This window comes from Chrysemys picta, chromosome 5 (genome assembly GCF_011386835.1).
Source record: "Chrysemys picta bellii isolate R12L10 chromosome 5, ASM1138683v2, whole genome shotgun sequence".
Classification (NCBI taxonomy): Eukaryota; Metazoa; Chordata; order Testudines; family Emydidae; genus Chrysemys; species Chrysemys picta.
The window spans coordinates 33,378,279-33,394,558 of record NC_088795.1 but is presented as its reverse complement, the minus strand read 5'-3'; the positions used below and the strand labels follow the sequence as shown (position 1 = coordinate 33,394,558).

At 40.2% G+C, this 16,280-nt stretch overlaps 1 protein-coding gene and 1 long non-coding RNA gene across 11 annotated transcripts in view; one reads left to right on the top strand and one right to left on the bottom strand.

Annotated features, from left to right (window-relative positions):
* The window catches only part of LEF1 (lymphoid enhancer binding factor 1), a 112,456-nt gene that overhangs the window by 37,620 nt on the left and 58,556 nt on the right, over positions 1–16,280 (top strand). The window lies entirely within an intron of this gene.
* Positions 1–16,280, bottom strand: part of LOC122174663 (uncharacterized) — a 63,138-nt gene that overhangs the window by 36,051 nt on the left and 10,807 nt on the right. The window contains exon 1 of one of the 2 annotated variants that reach the window (XR_006176769.2): positions 8,684–9,390. The exons of the other annotated variant lie outside the window; for it this stretch is intronic. This is a non-coding gene — a long non-coding RNA (uncharacterized LOC122174663). Of the gene's footprint in view, positions 1–8,683; positions 9,391–16,280 lie in introns of those variants that run through there. 2 annotated transcript variants of the gene reach the window in all.

Below are 16,280 nucleotides of genomic sequence, written 5' to 3'. Positions count from 1 at the left end.
CTCTGAGGAATATGGGAGGATCTGATGTATCCCCGGATCCTGGCTTCAACTTTTTGAAATGTTCATTAAAAAAGACACTGCCAATTTGTGCTGAAAAAAGATTGGTGGAAGGTTCATAGAAGATTAGGGTTGGAAGAGATCTCAGGAGGTCATCTAATCCAACCCCCTGCTCAAAGCAGGACCAGTCCCCAACTAAATCATCCCAGCCAGAGCTTTGTCAATCCTGACTTTAAAAACCTGTAAGGAAGGAGATTCCACCACCTCCCTAGGTAACCCATTCCAGTGCTTCACCACCCTCCTAGTGAAATAGTGTTTCCCAATATCCACTCTAGACCTCCCTCACTGCAACTTGAGACCATTGCTCCTTGTTCTGTCATCTGCCACCACTGAGAACAGCCGAGCTCCATCCTCTTTGGAACCCCCCTTCAGGTAGTTGAAGGCTGCTATCGAATCCCATGTTGCTCTTCAACAGCATAACCCCTTCCTTGCCTTTTGGTTTATGGTTGCACCAGACCTCAAATAATTATTGCTCCTAATTGCTTGCCTAGCAGCTCGACTCTTTCAAAGCCAGACCTTTTTTTCTTGTTGTGATATAGCTTCTGTGGATGGATGCTGTTCCTTTTGCAAGAGTATCTCGGTAATATTTAAGCAGACACCTTGCTCTCGTCTTTCCCCCCCTCCCCCACTTTATCTCCAGTTAATAGGACAGAACCTGTCACTCCTAGTCACTGGCTCAAATCTGGCTAACATTGGTAGTACCAACTGAAATGATTATTGGATAGTGATGGTCACTGACTGTGCAGCGCTTAGCACAATGGGGCTCTACACTGGCTGGCCACCAGACTCTACCACAATATCAATGTTTTGCTATGTGACAGCTATGCAGTGGCCTATGGGAAATGAGTGGGTGTCAATACAGTTTTACAGTGCAAAAAAGATAAAACCACCCCTAAAAAAACCAGTTCAGATTGGCTCTTAAGACCACCAAGGACACTGACAGATGAGAGTTCAGTCTGACAAGAAATATGTTGTCTGAACCCGGGGGTTCATCTAATGCAGACTCCCTTCCGTGTATAGAAGAGGTCTAGGAGACTTGGTGATGAGTATTGAAGTGAACTGTATTATTGCCACTAAAGGTGGTCTGTCTGGGTTCATGGTGGGACACCTTATTGGCAGAGTAACAAGGTGAAATTTCGACTAGATTTAAGTCTCCAAGCCTGTCGCGCTGGCACTTTCTATGAATTGCACCCCTCCATCGTGTGTGTGTGATTCCTGTACTCCGTAATTGTCTTAGTTTTGCTGCTCCTCTGTTTCCTGATGGGATAGACCTTCCATGCTTGTGGGCTCTGGTCACCCATCAGTTACTTCTTGTTTTTTCCACAAGCAATCAAATATCTCTAGCTTCCTGTGCAACCTAAAATATCTTTTCATGTTTTGTCAAAACAAGATATAAGTAGAGGCTGTAAGGGATGGAAAGATGCAAGCAGGCACCGCACTTTTATTCCATCCATAATACTTTCTCACTTGTTCAGATTTTTTTTTAAAACTGGACTGGTTGTACGTTGTTTTGTTTTTTCTTTCTCTTTCAAATCTCAGCCTGGCTAAGACCTTTTATGTGCTAAACTTTTTAACCTGGAACAAATGAGAGCTGAGAGAAATCCTGAATCCCTAAATTCCTTGTGGTGGTAACGGTGCTGCTTTAATGTATAGAATAAATGTGAGAATCCAGATCTAGTGAGGAGGAATAAGTGTGAGAATGTTTTAAAGCAAGAATATCCCTTATTGAAGTTTATATTTTGTGACCTCCTGCGTGATCTGAAGAGATTGGAAAAAAAATATTAACAGTTCAATGCCTTAAAAAGCTGTTTTGACACATGCTAATTTTTGTCTGATAAATTGTTTTGCAATGTGCCCCTCTTAATATAATGCTTCTCTTTCTCCCCAGAGGATATTATGGCCTTTGTATATAAACAACTAAGGAAAGCAGTTATGATGGAAAATCATCCATCCTCTTCACATATTTAGGGGAAGGTGCTAATTGCATGAAAAATTGAAAGAGCCATTTGTAATGGAAGGATAATGGTGAACTTCAGAAGTCCTTTTTTAAAAAAAAAAAAAAAAAAACATAATTCATATTTATAATGTTCCAAAGAGTTCTGTAGGATTGAATTTGGTCTGCAATTATCTATTAATGCTAGTAGGTTTGTGTACAACAGAAGTACATCTAGTAGTGTTGATTACTAAATTAAAAAACTAAACATCGCAAAAAGACCTTTGTATTGTTTATATGCCAGACAAGTATATACAGGATTACTTTACAGTGGGCAAAGTTTAGAATTGTTTAATGCTACAAACTTTTATAAAATATTTTTTTCTCCTTTAAATTTAAAAAGGCAGCTCTTGAATAAAAAATAAAGCCTAGCAACAGACAGGAAGGGCCTACATAAAATGTAAGTTATCACCTGTGTTGTGTATACCAACAGTGGTTTTTTTAAAGCCCTTTGGCCAGCTGGAGTCAGGAGCTCAGGAATAAGAGAATAGAATGACTGGGCGGGGGGAAGGTTGGGAGAAGCACTGCTGCAGTCTCAGCTTGTGAAGTTTGTTCATGCCTCTCCCTCTAGGTGCTTGATGGGGCAGATCATGGTCTAGCATGCAGGTATGGCATTCAAGCAGCAGGAGTGTGCACTGCCAGCAGTGAGGAGTCAGGGCTTCTAAGGCTTAATCCGTGCTTGATATGATCCTTAGTTAATGCATGTCATGGGTCCTCTGGACCCCTTCTTCCTGCCTTGAAAAACAGTTTGGCTCCTAGCGATTGAAAATAGTCTGAGACCTATGAGAGTCAAAGCCATTGGTTGTCGTCGCCCCATCCCCCCCACCCCTGCATAGTCAAGGCCTAAACGTAGAAGGAAAAGTGTCCATTTTGTCGCAGGCCTGAAGTACAGTTTGGGCTCCTCTGTAAAACCTAAGCAACAGTGACTAGAAAAGCAGTCCAGATCACCCTCAGGATTAATACCCCTGAGCGTTCATCTGGTCAATGTGGAAGAGGAGGGGATACATAGTATACTAGATGGAATCCTACAGCAAGTTAAACAGATGCTAAGATCAATTAAGACCTTTTGGTTTCAGTAATGCTGAGAGAGTGCAAGTTTGCACTTTCCAAAGTACTGTAAAGTTGACTTATTGAGTACTGAAGCTGTGTAACATTTCTTAATTAACTTGATAAATCCTGGAGATGTATTTTTAGTAATGGTGGACGAATCTCAAACACTTAGCTAGCAGGTCATCATTCAGATGTCTATCCAAAGTCTGAGCGGCTGAATTGTTAAGCAAGCCTCAATCAACTCCTTCCTTATCATTTGGAGACTGTTGCAAAAATTCTGATCTTTCCACATATGAGCGATGTACATGTGTGCGTGCGCATATGACTCCTCCTCAAACCATTCCTTTTCTCTTTTGCTTTGCTCTCTTCCCTGCACAAACAAATTCATGGATCTGCCCAGTATGTGTCAGGGATATTCAGTGCTTGACTGATACTCACAGAAAACTCTTACTGAAGCATCTCCTTTACATGTAAAATGAAAATGTTAATGGAGCGAGTTTTAGAGAAGATTCTAAGTGCTCTATTCTGCAAGATGCGGAGTGTTCTGGCCACAGTCCAGCAAAGCATGTAAGCACATACTTAACTTTAAGCACATTAATCCCATTGACTTCCCTTGTTACTTTCCATTAGCATTTCATATTTGTGCATGTGGTTGAGAGATGACATGCTGACACTGGGTAAAAGCATTGGGCAGATATAGCTAGCTAGCTTGGGGTTCAGTTAGTCTTTCAATTGGCATCTGAAGAGGGTATTAGCCAGAGTCAGTTACCATATATACTGTGTGGGTTACGAGTCATCTTCTACCTGTAGATTTGAATGCCCTTTACATATAACAGTACCTTAATTTGGAAGAGTTTTTCTTGTTCTTCTCTTATAAACATAATTAAGATGTGTTTACAAATCAAATCAAATCTGCATCTTATTCTTGTCACAATTGAATTATGGGCTCTGATAGAAAAGTCCTGTTCTCAAATTCCACATCTTTTCAACAGGCTTCTGCAGTTCTTACAAATTCTTGTATAATTTAGTAGAAAATTAATCCTGGCTATAAAATTCTGTAGGAAAATTCAAATAACCTGTCTAAAAGAGAGAATTCTTTAATGGAGTAACTGCAGTAGGGCCCTGTTGGGTTAATTTCTGTTAAATTCTGCAGAACTATTCCACGGGAGGCACAACAATTTCAAGTACTTGCGGATGTTTTACCTCCAGATGTGCTGCAGCTTGCATCGTCAATCTTATTGGAGCTTTAGTAGACAGACTGCTGCTTTGGGTGTAATCATTATACCTTTAGAGGATTTTTTTTTTTCAGTTTAAAATGAATATTTTATTTAAAGCCATTGGACCATCTTGACCATATCCAATGATGGATGTCTAATGAGATGACTTTTTTTACCTTCAATAAATGACTATATTGTCTGAACTGATGTATGCTAAGACTTGATGCATTAAATCTTCAGTCATTAGCAGACTCCATCAGCGGAGAAGTCAAATCACTTAGAGATGAGACTTAAGACTTTTTTTAAACCCAAATTTGCATATTATTGGATAAATCTGTTAATACGATTTAACTGGACTCAAAGTTAGTTTGAAAACTTTTTTCCCCCCACTGAGTGTATGCAGGGTCAGTGTCTACAGAAGTCTTGAATTTCAATAAACCGACCCTCTGGTTCTCTTTTTCCCCTTCGTATAGTATGTGACCAGCATGTTAACTACATTGTGCAGTGTCACAAGTCTCAGGATCATGTTCAACATAATCAAGGCTGTGTACTTTGCTTCAAGCGGACATGTATTCCGTGGCAGACTCCGAGCAGATGTAGATGGTGGTAAAAAGACCAGTGTCTGCTAGCACCTTGTTGAAGTTAGCAACATTGTGGCGGGGGGGGGGGGGTCTCTTGCACCTATTACGTTGAGTTTTTATATATTTCAATTTCTTTGGGGCAGAGACTGTCAGTTTTTATACAATTCCTAGTGCGATGGGGCCCTAATCTGGTTGTTCTCCAGGAGTTCTTCTGCAGCATAAAATGATTAATAGTAATGAAGGCATTGCGGGGAAGAAGACTTGGTAAAAGCAAAGACTGATCACTGAGCAGCTGCTGCAGTTAGCAGTTTGCTCCTTTGGCTTTTTGTATATTGATCTCTAGAATTGTTACTTTCAGATGTTCCAAATATATAAACATAGTCTGCATAAACACCCTTCTGAGCCACAAGAATTTTTGCATTGTAAGCAGGGACAAAAGGCAGGACTGGGGAATATTTCCAATTTCTGTAATTCTTGCATATTTTAAACCAATAGCCCTTCTAATCCACAAACCTGACAACTTGCTGTTCAAAGAAAAAGAATATTATTACTAATCTCACATCATTCTCAGTAATGAGACCTCATTACAGAATTCTTCAATCCTTACTATTTTAACAATATTTATATAGCACAGTGCTGTATATAAACACTTATAACATGCTATGCTGTGAACTTAAATGTTACCTTACAAAATAAATGAGCAAAGTATGTTTTGTGATGCATCTGATTTTAAATTTGTTTTGTTCACTAGATCATGTGGCACAAGCAATCTGTAAAGGATCTCCTAGCGATTAATGCAAATTCATCTTTACTCCCCCACAGTGTTTCAATACCAGATATCATTGTAAAACACCAGGAGTTTCAGAAGTAGCCCTCTTATGGTCCTGATGTGATTTGTCTGTTGCTGGACCAGCTTCTAGTGTTTTGAGGGGGTTTTGTTTAACCATCCTATCCTAAACTGTAGGACTCCAAGGCTTTGAAAATAACAGCCCTGAAAATATTTCTACCTTAATGTCTAAAGATTATCAAGACACTTTATTACTAACCAATTAAATTATATACAGTATACAAAACTTGCAGCCTCTTAACTTCTTGAACATAGGGACATGACTAGCCATAGTGGATAAGCATATTAGCTAGGTGTATCTGGTACAACAACATTGAAAAGGTACTTAGTGGTCATTGTTAGGCTTTAAATCTAATGCCTATAAGCTTAAAGTAAGAAATCTGCACCTCTCTTGGAGATGTCAGTGAGTTTGCTGACAGACTGAATCACAACAGCCTTGATAATGTAAACATATGTAGTTTTTCTGGGCTAGTTTTTCTGGGCCGATTTGGGGGGGGGGAAAGCCGGTACAAATTATCGGAGCCCGGCTTCTCTCCCTCCCCCCACCCCCTTGTTGGCCCTGTTTAGCCAGTACACCCTTGCTGGGGGGGGGGCAAAAAAATGTTTCCACCGGGGCCCGAACCCGCTCTCGGTGGCCCTGGCTAGAAGTACTCAACATTGTTTAAAAAAATAGCATAACTTGGTGAATTACATATTCTAAATATGCCACTGTGCAGCTGCACTTTTGTCACACGGGGTGATGATGATCCTTGGGATAGAGCACCCAGCAAAGTACCTGGCTTCCTGCCCTGCATGCAGTGTACATCCTCACTTCAGCAAATCAGTCTGGGCAGCAGTGCTGAAGCAGCATATCAAGAGCACGTGAGGAAGGACATTAGTCCCCTGCATTGGCTCCCAGGCAGTTTCATATGCGAGTTTCTTTGGTCCTAATCTTCAGCGTATCTGGAGTTTGGTCCATTAATTGCTTTGAAGACCAAGTTTCAATCTATAAATTAAGATAATGGTGCTCCTGAGACAATAAAAATAACAAAGCCCAGGATAAAGGGTGTGAGAGCTGAGGTCAAACCACCTTGAAATAAGGGGATCTGCCTATGGCATGGTGGGGAGGGGAAGGTTGGGTAAAGAAGAAGTTGGAAAGATGCAAAATGGGAGTTTGGAAAGATGAGGGCACAGGGACAGAATGGTCTATAACCACTAGAGCACAGTCCCATCCAGAACCTGGAATTGAACCCAGGAGTCCTGAGTCTCCACATTCTTCTGCTGTAAGGAAATAGCTGTGAAACCCTCTGGCAGTGGCTCCTCCACAGGGAGGATAAAACCCTACTACTGCTACCAGTTACTCCTTTTTCTCGAGTGGCAGAGGACTGTGCTGCAGATCTAAGGATCCAAACTCTGCTGATGACCCAAGTTGGGAGTTAAAAAGATTGCACATAATTTCACGTTTAAGTTCTTTTTTAAAAAAAAAAGAAATTACATTAAAATTTGTTCAAAATGTTAAGGTTTCAAAGTCACAAACTCAAACCATGAAATGCCAAAATTAAGATTGCCCATGGGTCCTGTGGAAAAAGGTGTGTGAAATATAATTAAAGAGAGGCTTATAACATATGTACAAGGGGGCTGAATTAAGGATGCATGGGCAACATTACTTCTGACATTTCCTAACTTGAGTGCTTGACTTTGCAACCTTGATATTTTTAACATAGGTTTTTTGATGACTTTTGTAATATAAACTATATTAAGACTAGACAAAACTAAAGGAATCCCTAGTGAAAAATACTGATTTTTAAGTAAATATTTAATCGGTGTTCAAGTTGCAGGGCATTTCCTGGAAATTAATGCTATATGCTGAAAATGAAAGATAAATGTTTAGATAGATGAGGACTATTTTCAATAAGTGATGTAGTTTAGAAAAGCTGTGTATTTACAATGTAGAGAATGATTGTCTTGTTGATTGCATTGTCCTAGTGCCTAACATATTGGTCAGCATTCCATTCCTTTGTCAATAGTTACTTTCAAAAGTATCGTCTTATCTTATGTTCTATAATAATCTCATAGTATATTAATGGTGATCTGTAAATGGGCTTATGCCCTTTGATAGAAGTGCCTATCGCTGTTTGTTCAGGCTTCTTGTGTTCTGCAGAAGACATTCAGCTTTTGCTTACTCTGGAAGACTGAAGAACAAGTCAATTTTTGGTCTCTCTATTATGTGCATAATAACAGTTGATATGGCAATGATTTCTAATCATGCTGTTTAAAACTTTATTTCTTAAATCACTCTTTTATCTCAGTTGCCTACTGAACACATGGAATAAAGGCATGTCTTTTTATGGTGTCAGTTCACAATAAACATATCTGAGAGAGTCTTCCTTCTCTCCCCGCCCCAGCCAGAGGTCATCCAGCAAAACCAAAGAAGGCCAGATTCTTTTTAAATCTTAAAACTACTGATAAACAAGTAGCATGATAATTGCAAAAGGGCACAAACTCTCTTTCAAAAAACATCCTTTACAGGTCACCTTTCTGCAATTTTGCTGTTTCTCTATGATGTACAATCTGAACCAATGAATAGCTACTCGAAACTGGCCAATTAAGTGGTGGCTATTCTAGTATTTATCAACTCATTTTTCACATTTTAATTTTTTTCCCCTTCATTCTTTGTTCACAATGCTCCCTTGCTTCACTTATCATAAAATGTGCTACCTATGTAGACCTTACGGAAGGAATCTTTTTTTTGCGGTCTGGCTTGCACTTAAGTCTCGCTCCTCCTCCTTGTGTGTTGCCATCATTTTCCGGCTCTTTGCTCCATTATTTTTATGCTTAAAACTCTGATTTGTATGCTGGTCTATGTCCCTGGCCAATGTGTTGCAAACTCTATTCTGCCCGATTTTAAAAATACCTGACTGTGAAGCATACCAACAGCAAAGCTACTTATATAACCCACCTCATGTCACTGTCTGCAGACCCACAGGGTTCTCATCCTTTCTGAACTGGCCATGCTGGAAACGCTGTGTCTCAGGGGTATAATAGTTTTCTAGCAGAAAAACATAACAAGATCCAGTAGTTGGAAACTGAAGCAAGACTAATTCAGACTAGTAATAAGGTGCACATTGTTGAACAGTGAGGGTAATTAACTATTTGAACAGCTTGCAAGCAACGTGGGTGGATTCTCCAAACTTGAAGTCTTTTTTTTAAATTAAGACTGGATATAGTCTCTTTTTAAAATATATGGTATGGCTCAAACAGAAGTTATGGGTTTTGGCCTGTGTTATCAGGGCCGGCTCCAGGGTTTTGGCTGCCCCAAGCAGCCAAACAAACAAAAAAGCCGTGATCGCGATCTGCGGCGGCAATTCGGCGGGAGGTCCTTCGCTCCGAGCAGGAGTGAGGGACTGTCCGCCGAACAGCTGGACGTGCTGCCCCTTTCCGAAGTGGCCGCCCCAAGCACCTGCTTGGTAAGCTGGTGCCTGGAGCCGGCCCTGTGTGTTGTACTGGAAGTCAGACTAAATGCTCATACTGGCCCCTTCTGGCCTTGAAATCTATGCATCTGATGGGCCCCAAAGTACAAATTTAGGGTTGTTGCCTCCAACCCTTTCCACAACCTGCCTTTAAGTTGCCACCCTTGCGTTCGCCTCGGGCTTTCCCATCCTCTTCATCCACATATTAACAAACCCCCCCCCCCCGAATTTCTGTCTCTTTCCTTATTGTCTGCCCCCTTAACCCATTGGATGACTGGTAAAAACATCTGATTGGATGCTGCTGCTGCCCCAGACTGTCTTCCCATGTGGTGCAGCTATGGCCAGTTGCTACAGGGCTGCTCAGGAACTAGAGGACAGCTAGAAGACAAACAGGCTCCTTTAAATTAGTTACCAGTTGCTTTCTTCTGCGCCCTAGCAACAGCAGAAAATTTCTGCAATAAGGTAGACTTTTTTTTTTTAAGCATATTTCCCTGCCCCCCACTGGTCATCTGTTGTTTTTTTTGGCTCTGGTGGCCTGGCCCCGATTGCTTTTTTTCCCCCTTGTATCCTCTTGGTCTCCCATGCTATTGCAGCTCCGATCCTGTCTTGCATACAGGGCCGGCTCCAGCATTTCTGCCGCCCCAAGCGCAAAAAAAAAAAAAAAAAAAGCCGATGCCGCGATCGGCAACAGCAATTGGGGGGGAGCCGCGATCGGTGGCGGCAGTTCAGTGGCAGGTCCTTCACTCCTAGAGGGAGTGAGGGACCTGCCGCCCCCGAATTGCCACAGGTGCCGCCCCTCTCCCTTGGCTGTCCGAAGCACCTGCTTGTTAAGCTGGTGACTGGAGCCGGCCCTGCTTGCATAAAGCTCCAGGTGGAGAGTGATATTGAATGTGTAGCACTTAATTTACAAAATGAGTTGTTAGCTCCTTTGAATGAAGAGAATTACTGCACCCTCATAACCTCCTCTGCACAAGAATATAGGATTTGCCATACCATTTCAGACCACTTCGTTTGTCCAAGTTGGGTATCTGCCTCTGTAGTGAATGCCTAATTCAGAGGACATCTCTCCCCTTCCCCATTTTCCTTTTTGGTTATACATATACATTGTTTAAGTGGCTTTTTGTCATGTTATGAAGCAGGGCAAAAGGATGGACTGGATCAGGTTTTACAGTGACTTTCACAACTTTGAATACTTTCCTGAAGCCCCCAGTGACTCTCTTCTTTTAGAGGGTATATTAACCTATTTTTTTGTGGACACCCATTACATTAGTTCTTGCTGCATCACTAACCATCTTTGTTGCCCTTGTCTGGCCCTCTTCATCTTTGCTACCTTTTACTTAAGGTCAGGTGATCAAAACTCAATGCAGTAATTCAGAGACTGCCATACCTTTTGAGTATAGCATTATTTTCTATTCTCTCTTTAAAATAATCTCTGCATGTCAGGTCAAGAGTCCTCATTCTGCAAGCACCTAGAGAAGGATACTTGGTGTTCATTCTATATAAAAATTATTACTGTCAGTAAATGTTTTTTAGGTGGGAGGAGGGAAAATAACTTGAACTTGCAACACCTCTGCCATGATGTCTTCAAAAAGCTACTATCTAATACCCGCTAGGAAAGTGGTGAGTTGCAATTACTATGACCCTGATCATCATCTTATACCTACATGTAGCTAGTTTATGCTAAAACATTCTATTCTTGTTACCCACATCCTCTCCACCCACCATCCAGCCCACACGTTCATTTCACCCACCTGTTAAGTCTTGTTTCTGCCTGTAAAATCTTTGTGGCAATGGAAGGCTAACCTCCTGAAGGTCTTTAGGCTCCTCACCACCTACATTATTTAAAACTACATTTATTGGAACAAAAAAAGTCCTCATATGCATAAACCTAAGGATTTGCTAATCCATTACAATTCAGTCACTGTTTTGATGGGAGGATTGGGATGATTTCCCTTGTCTTTGGAGTTGCCCCTTTCTTGGTCTGCTAAATCCTCCTTGCCAAAAATAATTTTAATCTCTGATATGTCAGAGCACAACACTTGCTCTTGGAATTGACAAAATTGGATACCAAGTGACAGATGTCTTTTCCCCCAAAATCTTTCTCAGGTGAGGAGATCCCCTCCCACAAGGTCTCTGCTCCTTTCAAGGGAGAGTTAAACACTTGCTATGTTAGCAATGCACTGTGTGTGTGTGTGTGTGTGTGTGTGTGTGTGTGTATATATATAATATATAATTTTTTTTCCCCTAGAGGAGCTAGCTGAAATTTTCCAAATTCTTCTTTGTTAAACTTTTCATTAAATTGTCAAATATTGGGTGGTTATGGTTTTTTGGTTTTTTTTAAACTAGCAACTCTATTTTCAGGAACAAAGCATGAATATTCCCTGCTACGGGGATTGAACATGAATTTGCTACCCAGGTCGTGGTGCGCCTCATTGATAATGATTTAATGTTTTTAATTTGGTTGGGGATCAAATAATAGATTTCTAGGTCCTTTTGCCCCTCTGTAAGTGCCTGTTCCCTGGTACTATGTTACACTCAAAAAATTCATGTAACAGTATTTCACTGACTATTGTTTCAGCTGTAATTATAACTTAATCTGCATAAATATGTCTTGCTTGAAAAAAGAAAATAAATTATAGATGAAATATTCTACAGTTGCTGAGAAAAGCAGAGTGGTCTGAGAGGTTTCAACGGGATAGGGTTGGAGAGGTAGTCTACAAAACAGGTGTACCACTAAATTCTGTGTCACTGTAGCAAGTTCATATGAATGTTGTATTAAATAACAGTATCTTCATATCTCTTAACAGCAGCATGAAACAAGTAGAGTGCAGATAGTATTTTAACAGTGGCTTCCAATGGAACATAAAAATCAGCCAGTGGAACAATTGCATTTTGGTGTTTCCTTTCTGTGTAAAGTATAGGCAAGCTATCTTTTACTCTTGTATCATTTTTATACTTCTGACTCCTTGAGTCTTGTTATGTTTGTGATGCTACTGTATCCATCCAGTGGCTGAGGTTCAGAGCTATTTTAGCCTAGAGGCAGGGAACTAGTCGGAGTAATTACTGATGGTTGCACTTCAGAAACTTGTGTAGCTGAGATCAGGTCAAGGGGCAGGTCAGCCTGGATTATGTCAAATGAAGGGCTATGAGGATTCTTTGGAATGGTTTCAAACAAAGATTGGGATTAAAGCCCCTCTAGGTTGCAAACAGATTGTGGGTGGTGGTGGGGATGTCACGAATAAAATATCAGGTACTGCCCAGAACAACAAAGGTAATCTGGTAACTTGGTTTGACTCCGTCGTCAGATTTGTTGGAGTTTGTTTGTGTATATACACATTTAATACCTGCAATGACTTCCATTGCAATGAATGGGGGTGACAGCATGAACTTTACTCCTCTTTAGTAAGGGTATCAGTCCACTTATTACCACCATATTCTCCACTTTTGCTCATGGTGTTTGGATCACAGGTTGTATCTTCCTTAAACTCCTTGTCCAATTGTTAACTTCTCCTCCTCATGAATACAAGAGCCCTTTGGAAGATTATTAATTTAATATCTTTCTCTCAGCACCCGGTGGAACAAAGTCTCCATTCAGCTCAATGCAAGTTTCCAAAACAGCTTGACTCATCGCTAGTGTTAACCAACAAACATTTTTGTGGTGGCTCAGTCTTGGGCTTTTTATAGTTTTGCACACTTGGTGCATATAGGATAGCTTACAGCTGCTAACTTTCACTGAAGCTTCAATTAATCATTTTTCCTTCACAGACCTTTAAAAATAGAACAAAAACGTTTAGGGGTTAAACTGAATCTAATATATGGCATTGTTATCCCCCCAAAGTCTTCTCAGATGAATTGATTTGAATGTATTCTTGAAGGGTGTTGGAGTGCTCATCCAATTTTTTTTTTTTTTTTTTTTTTAAGAAAGTGAAAATTCTGGCCAAGATTATTTTCAAAAGTGACTACTTTTGGATATCCCAATTACTGGTTGCTCAACTTGGAGCACCTTTAAATGCACTCTTCAGAAAGTCCTGGGGATTCACTGCTTGAAAATCAGGCCCCTCTAAGATATCTCAAGTTGGGCCCCAAAGAAGTAAGGCGCCTAAAATCACTAGTCACTTCCGAAAGCTTGGCTTAGATTCTTTTTGCAGATATGTGGAATATGTTCTCTAAAGCCTTTCTTACAATGGAATGTTTTGTGGAAATTGTCAGCAGTGAAATTCCAGTTGTGGTAATGTCATAATGGTAAATTTCTTAGTCTAATGTAGATAAAGCCCCAGTAATCTGTAAAAGAAAAAGCCATCAGCCAGGAAACCTGTTTCTTTGTATTAACTCTTAAAAAATGTTCTGCTTTTGCTCATAAACTCCTAAAAAAAATATTTAAACTGACATTCTGTGTATGGGAAAGATCCTGCTAGAAAAGTGGTTTCTTTTGTGGCTGCATTTATTATTGTTTTGTATTAAACACATTTTTGTTTTTCATTTGTGGAAATAGTAGGCGCAGTTGTAACATTCTGAATTACTTTAAGGCAACATCCAATCTTTCACTAGTAGCTTTAACAGTGTCGTCTGAATGCCCAGGAGGTGTCTCAAGATGTAAGAGGAGTTCAGCATACACAATTAAGCAAACTGTTTTTTGTTTGTTTGTGTTTTGTTTTTTTCTTTTTTTCTTTAGTTGTCAGGCTGGCCAGCTGTGCTGTGACCTCTCAGTCTAAATTGCAAGTTCTCTGGAGCAGGGACCGTATCTTACCTGCTTGCAAAGTATCTAGCAGTCTGTTAGCACTATGCTAGTAACAAATAATGATGTATCATTCTGTGAGGTCACAGGTCATGGCAAAACTTCCATGACGTGTGGAAGTGGCCCAGAAAGGATTCAATAAGTACATGAGATTCTGAAAATCACACCAATTACTGGAGATCTTATGTGCCAGCACTATGCTCCAATGGAGTTTTGTTATCTGTTATGGAACAACAGAGATGAAGCCAGTGACGTTACTCTGTTCAACCTTAAAGAGCAGGGTTAGTTTTTAGCTGTTCAGGTGTGACTGCCCTTTTGAGCCTGGTCAGTGAGAACGTAACAGGCACACACTCGGGTTAATGGGCTTCAGTGTTTCTTTGCAATTAACCTTTAATGTTCAGAAACCTAGTATAACATCTCTGACAAGGTAGTTTAAAGCATAACACAAGTTTTTTAGGTTTGCAAATCTGTGAACCTCTGCTTCTTTGAGGTGTGTGGTGTTTTTGTTTTGGGTTTTTTTTGTTGGTCATCATATGGGAGGGTATCCTCCACCCTTTGCACAAAGATGAGATTATGTATGTGTCTTATAGCATTCTTCTAAACAGCAGAAGAAGGAAATATTTTGTTCAGTAAGTCTGGTCTGATTCTTTTCTCTTAGAAGGCATGTAATTTTTTTGGGGGTACACACTGATTGACCTACAAAACAGTTGGGGCTGTTTATTTGCTGTGGAATTTTAGGAAAATTTAAGTTCAACTATATTTTCCAATACAATAATGAAATGGGTGTTTGTTTGTATATACAAACATCAACATGCTTAACTACTCATTTCCCCCCTCCCTCCCAAAATACATAGGCTTCAATCTGTTTATATGCAATCTGGGAGTTGGGTGAGGAGCCATTTCAGCATATATATGACTTTATTAAAAGACCTATTTTTTAGGAAGAACTGCATCATAAACTGATTTATGGTATTGTATCCAAACATTGCATTTCAATGGGGGATTCAACTTCCTTTATAAGAACTCCTGAAACTCTTACCAGTCCACAAAAGTGGTCCATAGTCATGCAAATAGTCCCATTGTCTTCAGTGGGATTGATCAAATGATTAAGGGTTTACAGGATTAGATTCCAAATTTGTAAATTATTTGGAATGAAAGGTATGTTGTGTACACACAAGCATCACACCAGTATAAAAATCTAAACCTTGAAACTTGCATGTGGTAGCAATGGCTAATTTTTTTTTTTTTAAATTGTGTAGTCATTGAGTGTATACTGGATACTGTGCAAAACATAGAAGGCATAAATAGTCTCCATTTCCTGGAGCTTACAGTGTCTATGACCCAAACTCTGATAGGCCCTTGGTTCAGATCTATTTGAATTGCTCACGTCTTTTGCAGTAAAGTACATTACATTATAGAATAATTGGGGAAAAGCTGATGTGCACAGTCCATAATACAGATTGATAAAGGGAAACCAATCTCTAAAATGGTTGAAGATTGGCTTCCTTTATCAAGCTGTACAAGAAGAGAAACCAAATTATTTGATTTCCCCTCCTACTCTACATGACCTAGATTGTGGCCATTGTGTCTGTCGATGCTCTCCAGTACAACATCCTATTACCTCTGGCTCTGGCCTGGAGAGAGATGGAATTCAACTCATTCCCTACATGTTTTAGCTAGTCATCTCTTTTTGAAAAGACTTAAAAATCCACGTCTCTTCCCCCCCCCCCTTTTTTTTTTTCTTCCCACCCTCCCTCTAACTGTGTCTTGTCACATTATACCAGAATAAAATACACTCTGGAAAGGAGACCCTCTGAGTGAAAAACAAAACCTTGCTAGCTTTTCAGCATGAGCAGGATTAATTGCAGTTATCACTTAGTATTGTAGTTAACACTTATAACATGATACAGATCCTGCTTAAGCACACTGACTTGGCAGCAACTTTTATAATATTCCCCCTGCTCTTTAAGGTTGAATAGAGTCATGTCACTGGCTTCATCTCTGTTGTTCCATAACAAATAACAAAACTCCATTGGAGCATGGTGCTGGCACATTGGGGGACTGGGGTGGAGGGGTGGAATGCAGCATATAGCGATGAAATGCCATAGATGAAAATTGATATTTGTAGGTTAACTTTAAAATGTCCTCTGGGTGTGTACAGGCAAGCTGCACTTTTGTGACTCCACTTCCCTCTCCTTAGAAACCTGTACCTGTTGTCCTTCTGGTGAAATTCCTGAGGGAGAGAAGCAGCTCTAAAATTGATCAGGGCTCCTTAAGAACCCTGCTGGAAGAGGCACTGAGAGCTTGCTACCACAATATAGCTGTACACAGTATAGATATTCTCCCTCCCC